Below are 23,090 nucleotides of genomic sequence, written 5' to 3' on the forward strand. Positions count from 1 at the left end.
TATACCTAATTTGATGTGTTTTGTCAGCTTTTGGTCCCATTTCTAGGTGTTCTCTATGCATTTTTTTTGGTCCCCCTATTGACTCCTATGGGATTCGGAAATGTTTGACGAATAAATTCAGCGAATATCAATTTGCTTGGCGAACTTTCCGAACCGAAAATTGAAATGTTCGCTCATGCCTACATACAAACTCCTTGCAGATGTTGTCCTTGGTGGGATTTGAATCCAGGACCCCAGCGCTGCAAGGCTGCAGTGCTAACCACTGAGCCACCGTGCTGCCCATGCCATTGTTGGTCTCTTGACAGTGGTATTTAAGACATGCGATCTAAACTGGTGGTGTCATTCTATGCGCTTATCAAGTGCCGATGGGCTGCCATCAGTACTCGATGTGAAGCCCTGTAGATACTGTGCTGTATTCAGATTTGAGCCAGTAATCAGTCCATCACCGGTTTAAGTTCCCAAAGGGGACTTAAAAAATTAACAAAAATATATAAAAAAAATTTTTACAAAAACATAAAAAATTTAAATCACTTTCCTTTTATGTCCAATACCAACAGAGAAATAAAAAAAAAATCAACATATTTGGTATTACCGCACCTGTAAAAGAACAATCAAAAGTATGAAATTCATTAACCCATACGGTAAAAGCCGTAAAGAGAAAAAAATATTGAAAACACCAAAAAAAAAAGAAAATGTTACAGCTTTTGAAATTGGATCATGCAAAATAAAGAAAATTGTCAGGTCGCGAGGATGCAGAATACACGGGTTCTTTATGGGTTAATCGACATCAGATATGATAACGCTTACATTAGATGACGTATAACTAGGAATATAAGAGATATAGGAACAGCAGAAGGAAAGTGAGACCCAGCACCATGGCAACCAGCACAGCAGTCCTGCGCACTGAGCCTCCTGGTCATGTGATCTCTGACTCCTCCCATCCATGTGTGACATCACCACAGGTCCTGTAAGCACAGAGCAGCCATATATCCAGTGTGGAGCTCTGCAGGAGGAGGAGGTATGTGGAGACCCCCCATTACTGGGTACAGGGACTGTTAACCCCTTCACGACCAGCCTACTTCCTATCATTAAGTATTTATTTATAGTTTTGTCATTTTTTATTGTTGCATTCCAACAGACAGAACTTTCTTACTCTCTTTCCATGTCGCCGTATCAGGGCTGATGTTATTGGTGTTACATGTCAATACAAGTAAATTATACGAAGACCAAATATGTATAACAAACCACAATGCCGGTACCAGCCAAATGGTGCCAACTCAAATAATCATGAAGAAAAAGATGAAATGGAGTTCTATTGGCATAAAAAATATAAATGTTATTAATTACAGGAAAATTCCAACCTAAATAAATCTCACAATAAATCACTAAGACAAAAGTGCGTGGTGATAGAAGAAATGGCGCCATAAGGAACAAGACCAAATATTGCAAGATGCCCAGTGTATAGGACTAAGTGTCAGTGTATGAAAGACCATTATAGGCCACAAAAATAGGTCAAGTCAGATATGGAACTCGTGTGCCTACCATCTGCTTCATACAGTGGTGTTCCATATCTGACTTGACCTATTTTTTGGTAAGGACTACTTTGGGATCTGCTCTCCCTATGTGATTTTTGTGGCCTATAATGGTCTTTCATACACTGACTACATGCGGTATCCCTTATATGATTCCTGACACTTAGTCCTATACACTGGGCATCTTGCAATATTTGGTCTTGTTCCTTATGGCGCCATTTCTTCTATCACCATACACTTTTGTCTTAGTGATTTATTGTGAAATTTATTTAGGTTGGAATTTTCCTGTAATTACTAACATTATATTTTTTATGCCAATAGAACTCCATTTCATCTTTTTCTTTATGATTATTTGAGTTGGCACCATTTCCTCTTTTTCTTTACGTCAATACAAGTGCCTGGAGTCCATGCCCACTTACCGGGGGTCTGTATAACTCATCAGTCCCGCGTCTGAAACCGGCGAATCCCCGCAGCGTACAGTGCGTGCGCTGGGGGGATTCATAAGTCTGCAATCACACAGAGTGACTGCAGACTGATCACTTTTGACTGGACAACCTCCTTTAAATTGACACCAAATGTGGCATAAAATAATGTGTTACTTTTATTTTAGAGCTTTTTTGATTTTCTTTTATTCTGTTCTCATTTTTGTTTGTTTTTTTATGTCACAGTTTGTAACTAGAGTCAATCAAAAAGATTTGCTCACTGTGTTTTTTTTCCTTCCAAGGAGTACTAACATTGCTCTCTTTTCCCGCCTGGTCACTTCTCATTAGAGCCAGCGAGGGAGCGCACTGTCACTGTGCATTGAAAAGAATATCACACGGTGAGAAGTAAGCTCGTACTGAGCATACATCTGAATTGACAACTGACATATGCTCAGTAGTCACTAATGACACTTCTTTCAGGGTGGGGACATGGCCCCAACAAATCTGTTAAAATAAAGATAAAATGGACAACCCCTTTAATAATTGGTGGATTTCTGACCCCATACTGATCCTAACAATAAGGCAGTTATAGTCCTGGTGTAGCGCTGCGTCCCTCACTGTTTTTCGAGCTGCAGTTTCCTGCAGTAGTCTGGTGTTGGGAGCGCCACTGTTCAGGGAGACACCTTGAAGGTGACGCGGCACTGAGTCACAGCTGTGACTTTTGGGGGTTAGTGGAGTATCCAGAGGTCATATCACCACAGATTATAAAGTGTCAGCATGTTCCAATGATATACTATCACTAAGCAACATAATCCTCCTATAAATGTATCCCATTATTATCTCCAATAATTATATTATTATATAGGATTCTTTAGGATTTGAGATCTGCTCATCTTCTTCCCATTCAGGTCCCTACAATATCGGATCCTCTATTCTGATATCTTCTATATAAGAGAATTATCCTGATTCACCGGTTAAGGATGGATAGAATCCGAGACGGAAAAATGGCGGAGAGTATACTGAATATCACCCTAGAGATACTCTTCCAGATTACTGGAGAGGTGATGTGACATCATCACAATCTCTGACATCATTCCTATCTATGGTAATAATAAGTCTGTAGTGATATTTATTACTGCATCTCCCCATACACAGGATTACATGGTGGTGAAGAAGACCTCTAGTGATCGCTATCAGGCCCCTGTGTCTGAAGGATGGGGAGGAACCCTGAGCCCAATCCCGGAGCCTCCACCGCACCCCCAGATACATGAGGACATCAATGACCAGAAGATCCTAGAACTGACCTACAAGATGATTGAGCTGCTGACTGGAGAGGTGACACTGCTGGGAATGCTGGGACATTATACAGTGATGCTATAAAGGGATCGGGAGGATGACGGTATCATTGTGTGTGCCAGGTTCCTATAAGGTGTCAGGATGTCACCGTCTACTTCTCCATGGAGGAATGGGAGTATCTGGAAGGACACAAGGATCGGTACAAGGATGTCATGATGGAGGAGCACCGGCCCCGCACATCACCAGGTAATAGACACAACTAAATACACGGATCAGTTAAGGGGGTTGGCCGCTTTAGGAAAATCCTAAAGGGTTGACCAGCTACTGAAAAATAATAATAAAAAATAAAAAGCTCAGAAGGATATAAAAAATAAGTAAAACTAACCTTACTAAACCCCACACTCATAGTCCACTCAAACATTTGACCTTGGCTATCAAACACCGGAACAGGAGCTGTGATGTGTTTCTTGATCACCACTGAGGCCAATGATGAGACCTTTTTGCATTCTTCAATTTAACACACAGGACCTGAGCTTGTGTCTTGGATGTAGAGTGTCGTGTCTGGCCACATGCTCCTCCATATTAATGATGAGATCGGTGTGTGATTAGAACATGCAGCTGTTATAAGAAGGTGCGAAAACAGAGCAAAAGTTCTAATAAAACTTACTAGTACATTTATTACCATCATTGCAATTCTTAATTAATTCATGACCATCGATCCTGACCAGCCACATTTTTGGGGTTTCAACAAACATATGATTTTAATGGCGCTAAAAAAGTTTTCTCATTCAGGCGTTCAAATAATTTTTTGCCTCTTTTTTTTCGCGATAAATGAAGCTTAATTTTTACGTCCTTTTTATATTCCTTTTTTTTTTGCTGATCTTGGCGGAAAATGTTAAGAAAAATAGGAACGTGTGTATTTTTCCCATTTTTTTTATGACCAGAAAGGACTGATAAAAATATTTTACATGGTTCTTTTCTTTTCAGTAGAAATTATTTTTATACAGTATATTGGACAGATTTTTTTCAATAGGGGTGGGGCTAGAAAAAGCAATTCAGACCGGTGGTGCCTTATTTGTATTTTTTTTTTTTTTATTTATGCTTTTTTTTACTTATGTTTTACTTTATTTTAACACACTATGCCCCCTTAAGGTATTAAAAGACCTTTGGGGGAGAGGCATTTCAACATGTTTTTATTGTTGATTACACCTATAACTGGGGCTTATATATTAGGCCTAGTTACAGGGTAATTTTAGCCTCCTGCCTATATAGCAGAGCTAACTGGGTCTCCAAGACTGGGTCTCCTGTTCCCTCCATATACCCAGTGATCACATGTTCACTGGGTCCTGAGGTGGAAGTAAGGTCAGTGCTGCTCCTTTCTAAACTATATAAACAAGAACTGGTTCAAGATTGTCTACACAGAGACTGAGAAGGTGATGATGGTAATATACCATGTTTATCCTTTCTCTGGGAAGTTTGTCAGTGCCTGACAGCCGGCTCTGCATCCCCACAATTACACGATCTTGTGCCAGCTGCCTACACTGCATTGATGTTCTAGAACATCACAGGGTAAAGTGTGGACTGCCTGGATGTATAAAGTCTATGAGCAGTCTAAAAGTAGTTAGAGTTTTCCAAAGCTGTCAACCCTTAATTTACTTATATATAAAGAATGAAGTGATTTTCTTATGTGTCCCCTATAGTAAGAACCAGTAAGAGGACGACGGCAGAGAGACATCCCGGACCGCAGGACTGTTCACAGGATCATCAGGTAGGTGGAGAAAAATTTCTAGGAATCTGATGTAGGCGGCTGCGTAGGTCGTGTTGTTCTGCTAATCTTCATTATTATATGAATTATACATGGCGGAGAAGGCAGCTGACCACAGACATTACATGTCTTGATCTTCCTGCAGTTTTCTGGCTATGGAATAGTTTGTGATAAGGAACCGGCAGGTTGGATTTATTTAGCAGACCTCCAGCTATTTGCTGTAATGTTATTTTTGGTCGTTCTGCAAATTAAAGGGTTATTCTCAAAACAACATGTTATTCCATATACATAGGATGGGGAATAACTTGCTGATCACTGGGGGTCCAAATGCTGGTATCGTCATCAATCTTTAGATTTGGGCTCTGTAAATCCTATATTGTGAGTCTATGGCCTCATCCTGAATGGAGTGGAGGTGCGCATGCTTCATTCATTGTGAATGGAAGTGCGAAGTATAGTGCTTGGCTATTTCTGGCATTCACATAGACCAGAGCAGGGTAAACTGTGGCCCATGAGCCACATCCGGCCCTCTGGCTGTTCCGGTTCAGCCCGCAGACAGAGACAGCTGGAGGGCTAAAAGAGTGGCCACAGGCCGCAGTATGCCCTCACCCACTGTCCGTCTGCTGCTGCCATCTGTCACCGCTATCTGCATCCTCGGGATGCAACACTTCAACCGCCTTTGAAGTAGTGACCATCTACAGCAGGGGTCTCAAACTCGGCTGGGTATATGGGCCGCACATGGAAAAAATGTGAATTTGGCGGGCCGCATTCTTTGTTCAAAGTGACATTTTTAGTGATACCATTTTTTTTTTTGTATACACCTTTTTGAACATTTTTTTCCTTGTTTATTTTTTTATAGCTTGAGTCATTACGGATGTGGCGATAATAAACGTGCACTTTTTTGTGTTTACTTTAGTTTATATATAAAACAGCATTTTTACTGCCAAATATTTTTTCATGCTTTATTTTTATTGATTTTTTTTTAACTTTTACAATTTTGTTTCCCCCAATTGGCCACATACAGTAATATTGTCTTACAATTAGCACCATATAGTAATAATGGCAAACATCTAGTACTAATATGCCCCATCCAGGTCCCCATCCTGTGGCAATGTGCCCCATTCTATGGCTATGTGCCCCATCCAGGTCCCCATCTTGTGGCTATGTGCCCCATCCAGGTCCCCTTCTTGTGGCTATGTGCCCCATCCAGGTCCCCATCTTGTGGCTATGTGCCCCAACCAGGTCCCCATCTTGTGGCTAGGTGCCCCATTCAGGTCTCCATCTTGTGGCTAGGTGCCCCATCCAGGTCCCCATCTTGTGGCTATGTGCCCCAACCAGGTCCCCATCTTGTGGCTATGTGCCCCAACCAGGTCCCCATCTTGTGGCTATGTGCCCCATCCAGGTCTCCATCTTGTGGCTATGTGCCTCATCCAGGTCTCCATCTTGTGGCTATGTGCCTCATCCAGGTCCCCATCTTGTGGCTATGTGCCCCATCCAGGTCCCCATCTTGTGGCTATGTGCCCCAACCAGGTCCCCATCTTGTGGCTAGGTGCCCCATTCAGGTCTCCATCTTGTGGCTAGGTGCCCCATCCAGGTCCCCATCTTGTGGCTATGTGCCCCAACCAGGTCCCCATCTTGTGGCTATGTGCCCCAACCAGGTCCCCATCTTGTGGCTATGTGCCCCATCCAGGTCTCCATCTTGTGGCTATGTGCCCCATCCAGGTCCCCATCTTGTGGCTATGTGCCCCAACCAGGTCCCCATCTTGTGGCTATGTGCCCCATCCAGGTCTCCATCTTGTGGCTATGTGCCTCATCCAGGTCCCCATCTTGTGGCTATGTGCCCCATCCAGGTCCCCATCTTGTGGCTATGTGCCTCATCCAGGTCCCCATCTTGTAGTAATGTGCCCCATCCAGGTCTCCATCTTGTGGCTATGTGCCTCATCCAGGTCCCCATCCTGTGGCTATGTGCCTCATCCAGGTCCCCATCTTGTGGCTATGTGCCTCATCCAGGTCCCCATCTTGTAGTAATGTGCCCCATCCAGGTCCCCATCTTGTGGCTATGTGCCCCATCCAGGTCCCCATCTTGTGGCTATGTGCCCCATCCAGGTCCCCATCTTGTGGCTATGTGCCCCCTGTGATGTTCTTCACACACATAAAAGGGAAAAAACAAAGATGATTCTCACCTGTCCTCCGTTCCGTCGGCGTCCTTCCTGCAGATGTGGCCCGCAGGCACCGACCCCTTGACGATCCTGACCTGGTCCAGGAGGAGCCGCTGACAGCAGCGCTGCATTGCCGTACAGAGACTGTCTCCCAGCACAGCATTTCCAATCAATGCCATCCGCCGGCCAATCAGAGGCCAGCCGCTGACATCTGCGCATGGCAGTGACGTCATACTCGCTGCGCGGGCACACAAATGTCAGCTGCTGGCCTCTGATTGGCCGGCGGCTGGCATTGGAATTGCTGTGCTGGAAGACGATCTCTGCGCGGCAGTGCAGCGCTGCTGTCAGCGGCTCCTCCTGGACCAGGACAGGATCATGAAGGGGTCGGTGCCTGCTGGCCACATAAAGCAGATTTAGGGGCCTCATGCGGCCCGCGTGTTTGAGACCTCTGATCTACAGTGACATAATTACAACAAAGGATTAGCTCTGGGTATGAGCCACCAGGACTGAGATTAGATTCTGCAGAGGCGGGAAGTACCTTTCCCAGGAATAGCTCTTCCTCTGATCAAAGCCCTGTTCTGAGACTTTTTGGAGCTAGTGGTCAGTGATGAATATTGGGGTTTGCATCACTCTGATATTTATGGGAGATATATTTTCTGTGTCGTAGCAACGGGAAAAACATAACGCATTCACTCACATCACTGTAAGGCCACTCTAACCCCTCCAACTGAATATCGGTCCAATGGTGCTATCCATGCCATGTTTTAACTCTATGGACAGGTAAAATCGCAATAAAATACATGACAGCAATATCTATCCCCTGGGACCTCCAGGGGCGAAGATATCTTGAAAGTTAGGGATCTCATAAAATTCTAACATTCCTAGCACATCGCACAACCAGCCCCCATATGAGCTCCCTAAGGGGAGGTATGTGGGCGTAACCTTGACCTAATAAAAATCAGAGTTTTGGTGTCTGCCTTGGATCATTCAAGAACAGGAGTCTCGAACACGCGGCCCCTGAGGCTGCTTAATGCGGCCAGCGGGCACTGGAGCCCCGGTAATGATTGCGGCCTGGTCCTCAGGGCCACCAAAGTCAGTGATTCTTTTCAGTTGAATGTTCTACAAGTTAGGGACCAGCATGGGCCATTACTATAAGATGGGGACCGGGATGGGCACATTACTACAAGATGGGGACCGGGATGGGCACATTACTACAAGATGGGGCCCGAGATGGCACATCACTACAAGATGGGGACCGGGATGGGCACATTACTACAAGATGGGGACCGGGATGGGCACATTACTACAAGATGGGGACCGGGATGGGCACATTACTACAAGATGAGGACTGGGATGGGCACATTACTACAAGATGGGGACCGGGATGGGCACATTACTACAAGATGAGGACTGGGATGGGCACATTACTACAAGATGGGGACTGGGATGGGCACATTACTACAAGATGAGGACTGGGATGGGCACATTACTACAAGATGAGGACCGGGATGGGCACATTACTACAAGATGAGGACTGGGATGGGCACATTACTACAAGATGGGGACCGGGATGGGCACATTACTACAAGATGGGGACCGGGATGGGCACATTACTACAAGATGAGGACTGGGATGGGCACATTACTACAAGATGAGGACTGGGATGGGCACATTACTACAAGATGGGGACTGGGATGGGCACATCACTACAAAATGCAGACACTACTACAATATGGGGGATATTACTATAAGAAGTTGGTAAGAATTATTATATGGTGCTAATTATAAGAAAAAAAATCACTGCATGTGGCCAATTAGGGGGCACAAAAAGGAAATAAAAATTGTAAAAACTGTGGAACTGTAAACTTGTAAAAACTATACAACTGTACTATAGCCCATAAAATGAATGCCATTTAAAATAATACAATTTTAAAAACAAAAATGCTCAAAAAATTATCCAAAAGGTGTATAGAAAAAACAATATGGTATTAAAATTTTCGTCTCATCCTGCAAAGAATGAGACCCTTCAAATTCACATTTTTTCTAAGTGCGGCCCATATACTTAGCGAAGTTTGAGACCCCTGTTCTAGAAGGCATAGTTCTCTGTGAGAGTGTCCCATTTTCCTAATCTGAGTGCTTCTCTCCATAAAGATTAGAGCCATTCCTGCAACATGAGGTTTAGTAATTTTCTCTTGTTATTCCTTTTTATTGTATGCAATTGTATACAGTGACATGGAAAAGTTTGGGCACCCTTGGTCAAAATGACTGTTATTGTGAACAGTTAAGCAAGCTGAAGATGAAATGATCTCTAAAAGGCCTAAAGTTAAAGATGACACATTTCCTTTTGTATTTTAGGGAAAATATATATATATATATATATATATTTTCATCTTTTACATTTTAAAAATTACAAAAAGGAAAATGAGGGGGGAGTGGGGATGCTGCGGTGCAGAGAGGTCGCTTGAGAGCTGAGCTCCCGCCATCCTCTTCATTATCCTCAACTTACTAGATTCCGGTCGTCTTCTTGTACTCGGGATTCCAGTCCGGATAAGTGGGAACCGCAGGGTTTCTGAGGAGCTGCTACGGAGAGGGCTCCGGTCCGGTTCGACTCGTGGATTCCGGCGGAGAAAACCTTCAGTGGAGCGGTGGCGCTGCACACAGGCGCCATCAGAGGTATCGGCTAGCGGGTGGTCTCCCTTCAGAGGGCCAGGGCTGTGGCTGCTTGGGGAGTGCAGCGGGAGAGCACCATATAGAACCGGCCCTGTGGCCTCCCTGGAGGCTAAGCAGATAAGCAAATAGAAGATGCACAGCGTCCTTAGGGCCTTGGAGGGTGAAGTGAATGCCCTGTAGTGCTGGAGACATAGTTCATGTCACTTTCTTGCGGCCACACAGCTGGTACAGAGAGATTGGAACATCTACTAGGAGATATGCAACGTAATTTGGAACTATCATTCTTTCTTTTATTTGTGGAGTTGACATTTAACTTTATAAAGGAAGTTTTGGCGCGCCTCTTTGGCAGGGACCATAGGTGGCAGTATTGTCCAGCTAAAAGAGACTGTTGATTGAGAACATCACATAATTTACCATCAGAATAAACCCTCTTAAATACACCATACTTATACTGCTTTCTGAGATGAGTCGGGGGAAGAATTCAAACATAGCTGATAAATTGACAGATTTCGCTAGAGGGGATCCTTTAGAAACCTCCTGGTCACGTAAAGGGATAATATTCTCAACGGCCAAAACCTCAACTGATCAACCTATGGACCACATGTCTGATGATGAGGAGGGAGGAGGACAGGAAGAAATGACTTTGAAACAAGTTGCTGATCAACTTTTAGAAGCTATATCCACTTGCAAAGCCTCTTTGACGGGGAAAATTGAGGAGGTTCATTCAGATGTGGGCCTACTGCATCAGGACATTCAGCCTATCAGAAACCGTGTCTCTGAAGCTGAGTCAAGGGTGTCGGACCTGGAAGACAAAATACCACCTATGGTCGCAAAACTGACTAAATTTGGTGGGTCCATAAACGTTTAGCGCCAAAAAGATGACGACTTGGAAAACTGGATGCGGAGGAACAATATACGGATCATGGGTCTGCCAGAGCGAGCGAAGAGACTGCAGCCTGAAATCTTCCTGGAAAATTGGCTTAAATCTACTTAGGGAGATGAATATTCCCCAGTATTTGCAGTGGAAAGGGCCCCTAGAGTCCCAGCATAAACCCCCTCCTCTGGGCGCCCCTTCTAGGCCTTTCCTTGCTAGGCTGTTGAATTGTAAGGACAGGGTTACTACCTTATTGTTATCTAGACCAAAAGGCCCCATTAAGTACAACTCCACGATTTCTATCTTTCCGGATTTCTCAGTGGAACTGCAGAAACAGAGAGCTCAATTTATGGACGTAAAGAAGAAACTCAAAGACTGAGGCATCATTTACTCATTTAACATTATCATTTATCCTGCTCGTCTCCCAATAGCTTTTCAAAATTCTACTATATTCTTTACCACCCCAGATGAGGGCACTGGAATGGCTTCAGCTGCCCCCGGAGCCTGGAAAGGGATGACTAACTTTCTTTGCACCACCCTTCCCTTGCTTGAATATTGGGCTTTGAATGGCTGAACATACTCTTGCATATGTGGGAACTTTTGTGGGGTGTTTTTACACCACCAGAGACCCAATCATACCTTACACTGTGATCAGTGACGGTATTCCCCGAGATGAAGAGTTACAAGGAATGCTTAGTTCATTCCTTTTTTCAATTATGTTGACAGTTGTTGTTTATGGGTTGAATATTGCCAGGATATCTACTTATTATTTTTACTGTCTTTTTGTCTGAAGAACACCGCAAGGCAGGATTCAAGTACGGCCCAGCAGACCAGGAGGCAGAAAGAAAACACCAACTTTATTAATTAAAAAGAGGATATATGCCGGAAGATAAGAATAACAGTTTTTATAACGATGATATTAACCCCTTTATGACCTAGGGCGTATTAGTACGTATCTGTGCCCTGGGCCTTATGGACCTGATACGTATTAGTACGCCCTGGCGACTTCGCCCGCACACAGGCTGTGCGGGCGCGATCGCTGCCGGGTGTCAGCTGATTGTCACAGCTGACACCCAGGGCTATGTGCAGGGAGCGGTCCCGCACCGCTCCCAGCACATTAACCCCCGCAATGCTGCGATCGAAGTCGATCGCAGCATTGCGGTGGCAAGGGGAGGTGATCGCCGATAATCACCTCCTCTTCCGGCCTCCAGCGATGTCTGCCGCAGCTTCCAGGATGTTGCCATGACGACCCGATGTCGTCATGACAACATCCGGGTCACCAGACAGCAGGAAGATTTTTTGGACATGGGCAGTGCATCTCCAAACTATCTTCTCCCTGTCCAGCGCTGACAGCCTGCATGGCACAGGTATGGTGCTGCATTCCTGTGCCATGCAGGCGATCAGAGAAAAAAAAGTGAAAGTCCCATAGTGGGACAAAGTAATAAAGTATAAAAACTATCAGAAAGTGAAAAAAAAAAAAAAAAAATTGCAAAAATATAAAAAAAAATATATATATATATAATCCACCAAAAATAAAAATATAATGTACCCATCAATAAATATTATTATAAAAAAAAAACAATAAAAGTACACATATTTGGTATCGCCACGTCCGGAACAACCTGACCTATAAAACTGTCCAACTAGTTAACCCCTTCAGTAAACACGGTAAAAAAATAAAATAAAAAACAAAGCAAAAAACAATGCTTTATCACCATACCGCCAAACAAAAAATGGAATAACACGCGATCAAAAAGACAAATATAAATAAAAATGGTACCGCTGAAAACGTCATCTCGTCCCGCAAAAAACAAGCTGCCATACAGCTCCATCAGCTGAAAAATAAAAAAGTTATAGCTCTCAGAATAAAGCTATGCTAAAAAATAATTTTTTCTATAAAATTGCTTTTATTATGTAAAAGTGCAAAACATAGAAAAACGATATAAATGTGGTACCGCTGTAAATGTACTGACCCGAAGAATAAAGCTGCCTTATCAATTTTACCACATGCGGAACAGAATAAAAAAAAACAATTCCTGAATTGTTGGTTTTTGTTTATTCTGCCTCCCAAAAATCGGAATAGAAAGCGATCAAAAAATGTCACGTGCCTGAAAATGGCACCAATAAAAACGTCAACTCATCCCGCAAAAAACGAGCTGTCACATGACTGTCTGCCAAAATCTGGAAAAATTATAGCTCTCAAAATATGACGATGCAAAAACTAGATTTTACAAAAAATGCGTCTTTTAGTGTGTGACAGCTGTCAGTCATAAAAACCCCATATGATTCTGGTATTGCTGTAATCACACCGACCCGAAGAATAAAGTCATCTAATCACTTATACCGCATGAGGAACGGCGTAAAAAATAAACTCTCAGGTTAGGGTTGGGCTAGGGTTAGGGCTGGGTTTGGGGTTAGGGTTGTGATGGGGTTGGGATTTTTTTCAAAAGTAAGAAAAAAAGATGACGATATGGCGACTAGTGTTGAGCGCAAGTGCTCGCTACTTGAGTTTGCATTGGGTGCTCTGGTATGCATTGAGTATCGTGGGTATTTGAGTGACATGCTTGAGTCTCCGCCCCATATGCTTCACGGCCAAAAAAACTTTGCGGGGATTGCCTGCCATGCACGAGCGATCCCCGCATGTTTTTTTTTGGGTGTCTAATAACCGTGAAGCATGCGGAGCAGGGACTCGAGCATGTCACTCGAGCACACGCTGTACATGGTGCATACCTGAGTACCCGATGCAAACTCAAGTAGCAAGCACTTGCGCTCAAGACTAATGACAACTTCTTCAATATGATGACCTAATGTTATCAAATTCTGTGTCGTACCTCTGGGTTCAAAATGTTCACTATACACCTTAATAAAATCCTTGAGGGGTATAGTTTACAAAATGGGGTCACTTGTGGGGGAGCTCCACTGTTTAGGCACATCAGGGGCTCTCCAAACGCGACATGGTGTCCGCTAACAAATTGAATGGAAAATCGGCTCAAATTGTTAGCGGACAACATGTTGCGTTTGGAGAGCCCCTGCGTACCTAAACATTGGAGCTCCCCCACAAGTGACCCCATTTTGGAAACTAGACCCCCCAAGGCACCTATCTAGATGCATAGTGAGCACTTGGAACCCCCAGGTGCTTCACAAATTGATTTGTAAAAATGAAAAAGTGAAAAAAAAAAAACTTTTTCATTTTTATGAATCAATTTGTGAAGCACCTGGGGGTTCCAAGTGCTCACTATGCATCTAGATAGGTGCCTTGGGGGTCTAGTTTCCAAAATGGGGTCACTTGTGGGGGAGCTCCAATGTTTGGGCACACAGGGGCTCTCCAAACGCAACATGGCGTCCACTAATTATTCAAGCAAATTTTACAATCAAAAAGTCAAATGGCGCTCCTTCCCTTCTGAGCCCTGCCGTGCGCCCAAACAGTGTTTTTTCCCCACATATGGAGTATCTGCGTGCCCAGGGGAAATTGCACAACAAATTTTGGGGTCCATTTTTTCTTGTTACCCCTGTGAAAATAAAAAAAATTGAGTCTAAAGTAACATTTTTGTGAAAAAAGTTAAATGTTCATTTTTTTCTTCCACATTCCAAAAATTCCTGTGAAGCACCTGAAGGGTTAATAAAGTTCTTGAATGTGGTTTTGAGCACCTTGAAGGGTGCAGTTTTTAGAATGGTGTCACTTTTGGGTATTTTCTGTCATAAAGCCCCCTCAAAGTGACTTCAAATGTGATGTGGTCCCTAAAAAAATGGTTTTGTAAATTTTGTTGGAAAAATGAGAAATCGCTGGTCAACTTTTAACCCTTATAGCTCCCTAACAAAAAAAAATTTTGGTTCCAAAATTGTGCTGATGTAAAGTAGACATGTGGGAAATGTTATTTATTAACTCTTTTGTGTGACATATCTCTCTGATTTAAGGGCATAAAAATTCAAATTTTGAAAATTGCTAAATTTTCGCCAAATTTCCATTTTTTTCACAAATAAACGCAAGTGATATCGAAGAAATTTTACCACAATCATGAAGTACAATATGTCACGAAAAAACAATCTCAGAATCAGGGGGATCTGTTGAAGCGTTCCAGAACACCAAAACAATAGAGGGTTTGGGGGGGGGGCGACTAATCCAAAAGCAATAATCAGAGGGCATGGTCCCTTAAAGCCACAGTGTCATTCAATGTCCAGTAAGGGCTGACCCCCTATATTTTCATGCAATATTATTACTATGGACTCACTGAAATGGTATATCTACGCAGAAAGCCTTATCGTTTCATAGAATGGGTGGAGCTGGATTGCTGTGTTGGGAAGATGATAATAGTAGATATAAGCTGCAATTGTTTGATTTCCCCTTGCCTTTCCTCTTTTTATAGGTAAATGGCATCACAATTGAAATGTATGACATGGAATGTAAGGGGTCTGAAATCCCCTCGAAAAAGGGTTAAGGTATTTTCACAAATCAAAAGTTATCAGCCACTCATCTTGGCTTTGGTTGAAACATATCTTACTAGAGATTCAGCCAGATGGTTAAACAAACCATGGGTACAATGGTCGTTACATTCTTTCCACACAAGTTACTTGAGAGGGGTCTCATTCTGAATTCATAAGACCGTCAGATGGGAGGTTAGGGCAGCTCGTAGAGATTTAGAAGGATGATTTTGTTTTGGTAAATGCCATGATAAATTCCAGAGAATACAGCTAGGTCCATATATATTTGGACAGAGACAACATTTTTCTAATTTTGGTTCTAGACATTACCACAATGAATTTTAAACAAAACAATTCAGATGCAGTTGAAGTTCAGACTTTCATTTGAGGGTATCCACATTAAAATTGGATGAAGGGTTTAGGAGTTTCAGCTCCTTAACATGTGCCACCCTGTTTTTAACGGGACCAAAAGTAATTGGACAATTGACTCCAAGGCTATTTCATGGACAGGTGTGGGCAATCCCTTCGTTATGTCATTCTCAATTAAGCAGATAAAAGCCCTGGAGTTGATTTGAGGTGTGGTGCTTGCATTTGGAAGGTTTTGCTGTGAAGTAAACATGCGGTCAAAGGAGCTCTCCATGCAGGTGAAACAAGCCATCCTTAAGCTGCAAAAACAGAAAAAACCCATCCGAGAAATTGCTACAATATTAGGAGTGGCAAAATCTACAGTTTGGTACATTCTGAGAAAGAAAGAAAGCACTGGTGAACTCATCAATGCAAAAAGACCTGGGCGCCCACGGAAGACAACAGTGGTGGATGATCGCAGAATAATCTCCATGGTGAAGAGAAACCCCTTCACAACAGCCAACCAAGTGAACAACACTCTCCAGGAGGTAGGCGTATCAATATCCAAACCTACCATAAAGAGAAGACTGCATGAAAGTAAATACAGAGGGTTCACTGCACGGTGCAAGCCACTCATAAGCATCAAGAATAAAAAGGCTAGACTGGACTTTGCTAAAAAAACATCTAAAAAAGCCAGCACAGTTCTGGATGAACATTCTTTGGACAGATGAAACCAAGATCAACCTCTACCAGAATGATGGAAAGAGAAAAGTATGGCGAAGGCGTGGTACAGCTCATGATCCAAAGCATACCACATCATCTGTAAAACACGGCGGAGGCAGTGTGATGGCTTGGGCATACATGGCTGCCAGTGGCACTGGGTCACTAGTGTTTATTGATGATGTGACACAGGACAGAAGCAGCCGAATGAATTCTGATGTATTCAGAGCCATACTGTGTGCTCAGATCCAGCCAAATGCAGCCAAACTGATTGGTCGTCATTTCATACTACAGATGGACAATGACCCAAAACATAAAGCCAAAGCAACCCAGGAGTTTATTAAAGCAAAGAAGTGGAATATTCTTGATTGGCCAAGTCAGTCACCTGATCACAACCCAATTGAGCATGCATTTCACTTGTTAAAGACTAAACTTCAGACAGAAAGGCCCACAAACAAACAGCAACTGAAAACCACCGCAGTGAAGGCCTGGCAGAGCATCAAAAAGGAGGAAACACCGCGTCTAGTGATGTCCATGAGTTCAAGACTTCAGGCAGTCATTGCCAACAAAGGGTTTTCAACCAAGTACTAGAAATGAACATGTTATTTACAATTATTTAATCTGTCCAATTACTTTTGGTCCCTTTAAAAACAGGGTGACACATGTTAAGGAGCTGAAACTGCTAAACCCTTCATCCAATTTTAATGTGGATACCCTCAAATGAAAGCTGAAAGTCTGAACTTCAACTGCATCTGAATTGTTTTGTTTAAAATTCATTGTGGTAATGTCTAGAACCAGAATTAGAAAAATGTTGTCTCTGTCCAAATATATATGGACCTAACTGTATGTGCTACTATGTATATATAATCCACCCCCTGCTAACTTAATTATCCAAAAGGCAGTCAGCTTTGCGCTAAATTACTCTGATGATCATGTCTTGTGTATGGGTGACTTTTTAATTTGATTATGGATGGTAATCTAGATGAAATATGGCTATATGATAATCCACAAATGAGAACATTATCATCTTCTAATGTTCTGTCAACATATATGGAGGGTAATTGCTAGATAGATCTCCGGAGATTACACCACCCTGGAGTCAAAGAATATACTTGTCATTCCTCAACAAGATATACACTGTCAAGATTCGACTATATATTTGGCTCTAGTAATGTAGCGGCCTGGGTGGACAATGTGGAACATGGGGTTAGGGGAATCTGAGATCAAAGCCCCATGATACTAACTCTCGGAATGGATCAGATATTAGGTAGGCCTTCGTGGAAGCTTAATCCTTTCTGCTTAAAACTGATAGGTCCATAAGACAGGATTCCAGATCAACTGGAATGTTTTGTGGAGGCACATTCAGCACCAAGGGATGTTAACTTTTGGGACACGTTGAAGGCATTTCTCAGAGGCTGTCTATCCTCCACTATTTCATATATTAAAAGAACAACTTCACAAGAAGATGCTGAGCTTTAACATAAGTTAAAAGAAGCCAAACAATCTTATATTTCAGACCCATCTAATGAAACTAGAGTAAATTGGCTACACTCTCATAGACTATATACTCAACAGGCAGATTCTGAGTCTAAACGCAAATTATTCTTATTAATAGACAATCATATTTTGAATTGGAAAATCAGTCAAGTAAGCTTCTAGCCTCTATGGTTCGTAGGCACAATGATACTAATACTATTCTCAGGATCCAGACACTGGGGGGCCAAGTGGTCACATCTGCAAAAGTCATCCTTGGAGGCTTTCATAGTTTCTATAAGTCACTATATAACTCCAAAACTACTCACAATGAATCAGATTGCCTTTCATATCTATCAGAACTTGAATTCACCAAGTTGAGCACCTTCCAACAATCTTTTTTAGATGCAGTTATCACTCTAGAGGAAATTAATGACAGATATGACCTCGGTCAAGGCTCCTGGACGAGATGGCCTACCATTAGAACTTTATCATAGATATCAGAAAGTTCCGGTACCTCATCTTCTAGAGGTTTTTTCTGAAGCATTACATGATGGCTCTCTGCCTGAATCCTTTTAGGACGCCAATATTATTGTTCTGAAAAAAAGACAGAAAGGACCCCTTGGAGTGTGGATCATATTGTCCTATTTCACTATTAAATGTAGATTTTAAAATACTTACTAAAATTCTAGCCATGAGGCTTAATGAAGTGATCCTCCCTATCGTACACCCAGATCAAACTGGTTTTATGCCTGGGAAAAAAAACCTCTATTAATATCATAAGAGTACGATCCATAGTCCAATATAGTTCTTTAATACCGGAAAATAGTGGAGCCCTGGCCTCGCTCGATGCAGCCAAGGCCTTTGATTCATTGGAGTGGCCATTCCTCTATGTTTGCTTTTGGTCCCAGGGTACGTGCATGGATTCAAATGTTATATGCGGCCCCTAAAGCGAAAATCGTGATGTTTCTTCCATACTTTTCCCTTTGGGAAGAAGAGGGACCAGTTAGGGTCTGTAAAGCGCTGTGGAATTAATGGCGCTATATAAGTGAGTAAAATAAAATTAATAAAATATACTAATGTCATTTGAGCAGGGGCAGATTAAATTACAGATTCCGAGGTCCCAATTCTTTAGGTACCTTCAGTTCACGGCGGCGCCTCAATCCCATCTACCCAATCTAAACACAAGCCGAGATATATCATCTTTTCCCTTAATAGGTATTCTTAAATCTCAGGGTCCACAAAGTCTTATATCCAGTCTGTATACATATTTATTATGGATGGGTTTGGTTTTAAATCCACTGACAGTAATAGATAAATGGAGAACCTTGATCCCCAATATTGGGGAGGAGGAATGGGAGGGGGTTGTCTCATCCTTTCGCCAATAACAAAATGATTGAGCTTTACTGTATATTATTCATCAGTCATATCTTACTCCCCTCAAACTATTCCGGATGAGACGTTCCTCTGCTTCAGAACGCCTAAGGTGTCATACCATACATGCGGATTTTATACATATGATTTGGGCTTGCCCAATCATTGTATCCTTTTGGCGTGAAGGGATTGCTCTTTTATCCTCTCTAATATTTATTCCAATTTGATGTGATCCATTGATTTGTCTGTCAGGGGTACTGGAGGAAGATATTTGGGATCACTAAATTAAGATTTTTTTTGCGAGAAACCTTGTTTTTGGCCAAGAAACTATTGGCAATGCCAGTTGGCAATGGATGGGCAACTCACAGCCAACAATGCGATCATAGATTACATTAGTTAACTCAATAATCCCATATGAAAAAAACAGAATATCAAAATAGAGAATGTCCATTAAAATTTTCCAAAATGTGAGATTTCTGGAACTCTTCATATCTTACAGTCTCTCTACCTAAGGATAGGCAGCGGAGTTGCATATCCCTGACAAACTGGTTGCAGTGGTGGGAGTCTGCGTGACTCTCTCGGTCTCTTCCTTGACAACTGGTGGCAGCAGTGGGATCTGGGTGACCCCCTTCCCAGCCCCGGTGTCCTCCTTGACATCAATATTGAGCAGAATTCACTTTAGCCTATTGGTTTGGCTCTCCGTGACAGTCATGGTCTCTTGTGGTCCCAAAGGAAATTTAATTGTCCACCCCTGGTATAGACAATGACTGGAGCAGAGGCCAAGCATGCTCATCTCATGTCACGGGGCAATATAGCTGCAATCTCGGGGTTACAGAGCCTCAATCTAGGGATCAGCTTTGGGTCCCAGCAGTCGCACCCCCGCTGATCATAGTTATCCCCTTATTAAGGGATAGGGGAAAACTTCTTTATTTGCATGGAATAACCCTTTAATAATCTTTTCTGCTCATTCCATGTGATGTGTTCAAGTATCTGTGGCTTTCAACATATTTATTTCACCGCTTTTGAATCAGAATGAAGATCTGCACAGTAATATCGATCTAACCATAATAAAAGAAGAGGAGATCGACATCTGGGATGATGAGCAGTGTAAAGAGGAGAATCCTACAGATAACGGCTCAGGTGAGCAGTAAATGCAGATTACAGTCCCAAATTCGACTTCCCCACCGGATGCAACAATTTTATGTTCAATTTGTTCTAAGTGGATCATCTGTCACCAGATTCCACAACATAAACTGCAAATAAACATAAATAGATCTCTTAAACCTGAAGAGGCTGGTGTAGTGATTTTTAAAACCAACAATAGAATAATTTTGAACACCAGTTGGACTCCTAATATGCTCATTTGAAATCCATTCTGACTTGGATTTTCACAGTAAGTACAACAACCTCATCAAGTTGGAGAAATTTATTTACCTATATATTGTGAAATCTGGTGACAAATCTGCTTTATGAGGGAAGCAATCTTTAGCTATTTGGTGATTAATCCGACACCATGAAGGAACAAGAGAGAGCCAAGGTTCCTATGGGCGCTGCAAGGAGACGAGCTGATTCCAGGTCAGATGAGAAACTTTAATAGACTATGTGTTTCAAGGATGGTCCGTCCACTTCACCAGGAAAATATTAAGTGCTTTTGAAAATGTATAAGAAGTAATGATTTAAATATATTGGTGGGAGATAAAGAACAGGAGATTGTCAGCTGTTACCTTACGAATCGTGGTTTAACTGTAATTTCCAGCTATGTCGAGGTAATATAATATAAAATAGCCACATAGTTTTAAAGTTTTATTATTCAAAAATAATAAAAATTTGTTTTATTTTTGTCAGATGAATGTAATAGGAGCTCAGAGGGACATCTGATGTTGGATTTTCAAGCAGATAATCCTGGTATCTCACAGGCTACACCTGTCACTACCCCAGATATCCCCTCATCTTCTGATTCAATACAGACTGAAAAGCAAAATAAAATTCACAGAAGAGGTTCGAAACATCAAAAAGCTCTCGAAGGAGATAAGCCGTTTTCATGTTCAGACTCTGAAAAATGTTTTAACGCGAAATCATCTCTTGTTATACAGAGAAAACACACAGGAGAGAAGCCGTATTCATGTTCAGAATGTGGGAAATGTTTTAACACGAGATCACATCTTCTTGTACATCTGAGAAAACACACAGGGGAGAAGCCGTATTCATGTTCAGAATGTGAAAAATGTTTTAAAACGAGATCACATCTTGTTGTACATCTGAGAAAACACACAGGGGAGAAGCCGTATTCATGTTCAGAATGTGGGAAATGTTTTAACGCGAGATCACATCTTATTGTACATCTGAGAAAACACACAGGGGAGAAGCCGTATTCATGTTCAGAATGTGGGAAATGTTTTAACGCGAGATCACATCTTATTATACATCAGAGAAGTCACACAGGTGAGAAGCCATATTCATGTTCAGAATGTGGGAAATATTTTAACCAGAAATCACATCTTGTTAGTCACCAGAGAATCCACACAGGTGAGAAACGATACTCATGTTCAGAATGTGGGAAATATTTCAATCATAGATCACATCTTGTTAATCATCAGAGAATTCACACAGGGGAAAAGCCATATTCATGCTCAGAATGTGGGAAATGTTTTACCAATAAATCATATCTTCTTAGACATCAGAGAAGTCACACACCGGAGAAGCCATATGGATGTTCAGAATGTGGGAAATGTTTTCCAGTTAAATCACGTCTTGTTAGACATCAGAAAAGTCACACAGTTGAGAAGCCATATTCATGCTCAAAGTGTGGAAAACGATTTACAAATAAATCATATTATGTTGTACATGTGAGAAATCACACGCAGGAGAAAACATTTTCATGTTCAGAGTGTGGGAAATATTTTAACCAGAAGTCAAATCTTCTTAGACATGAGAGAAGTCACACAGGGGAGAAGCCATATTCATGCCCAGAATGCGGAAAATGTTTTACACGTCCATCAGGTCTTCATCAACATGAGACAAGTCACACAGGGGAGAAGCCATTTTCATGCCCAGAATGCGGAAAATGTTTTACACATCAAACAGGTCTTTATCAACATGAGAGAAGTCACACAGGGGAGAAGACATTTTCATGTTCAGAATGTGGGAAAGCTTTCAACCAGAAATCAGATCTTGTTAATCATCATAGAATTCACACAGATAGAGAAGCCATGTTTGTATAATGAATGCAGGAAATGTTTTACCCATAAATTAGACCTTGTTAAACATCAAATAATTGTATGAAATGTTTAAATGAATAGAATCCAGATAATACATATACAGTTGTGCTCAAAAGTTTACATACACAAAAATAATTTTTCCTTTCTTGGCCTTGTTTTAGAGAATATGAATGATAACTAAAAAAACGTTTTTCTCCACTCATGGTTATTGGTTGGGTGAAGTCATTTATTGTCAAACTACTGTGTTTTCTCTTTTTAAACGTAATGACAACCAAAAACATCCAAATGACCCTGATCAAAAGTTCACATACCCCATTTCTTAATACTGTGTATTGCCGCATCTACCATCAATGACAGCTTGAAGTCTTTTGTGGTAGTTGTAGATGATGTTCTTTATTTTCTCAGATGGTAAAGCTGCCCAATCTTCTTGGCAAAAAGCCTCCAGTTCCTATAAATTCCTGGGCTGTCTACCATGAACTGCTCACTAGACATCTCCCCAGAGTGGCTCAATGACATTGAGGTCTGGAGACTGAGATGGCCACTCCAGAACCTTCACTTTGTTCTGCTGTAGCCAATGACAGGTCGATTTGACCTTGTGTTTTCGATCGTTGTCATGTTGGAACGTCCAAGTACGTCCCATACGCAGCTTCCGGGCTGATGAGTGCAAATTTGCCTCCAGTATTTGCTGATAACATGCTGCATTCATCTTTCCTTCTACTTTTACCAAGTTTCCTGTGCTTTTGTACCTCACACATCCCCAAAGCATCAGCGATCCACCTCCGTGCTTTACTGTAGGAATGGTGTTCATTTCATCATAGGCCTTGTT

General features: G+C 42.1%; 1 pseudogene; it reads left to right on the forward strand.

The window, feature by feature from the left end:
* LOC141271570 (uncharacterized) overlaps positions 1-22,483 on the forward strand; it is a 175,014-nt pseudogene extending 152,531 nt beyond the window's left edge.
* Positions 22,484-23,090: the final 607 nt, after the last annotated feature.

Source organism: Phyllobates terribilis, unplaced genomic scaffold (assembly GCF_046119375.1).
Source record: "Phyllobates terribilis strain yellow unplaced genomic scaffold, ASM4611937v1 Scaffold_5__5_contigs__length_657084704, whole genome shotgun sequence".
Lineage (NCBI taxonomy): Eukaryota > Metazoa > Chordata > Amphibia > Anura > Dendrobatidae > Phyllobates > Phyllobates terribilis.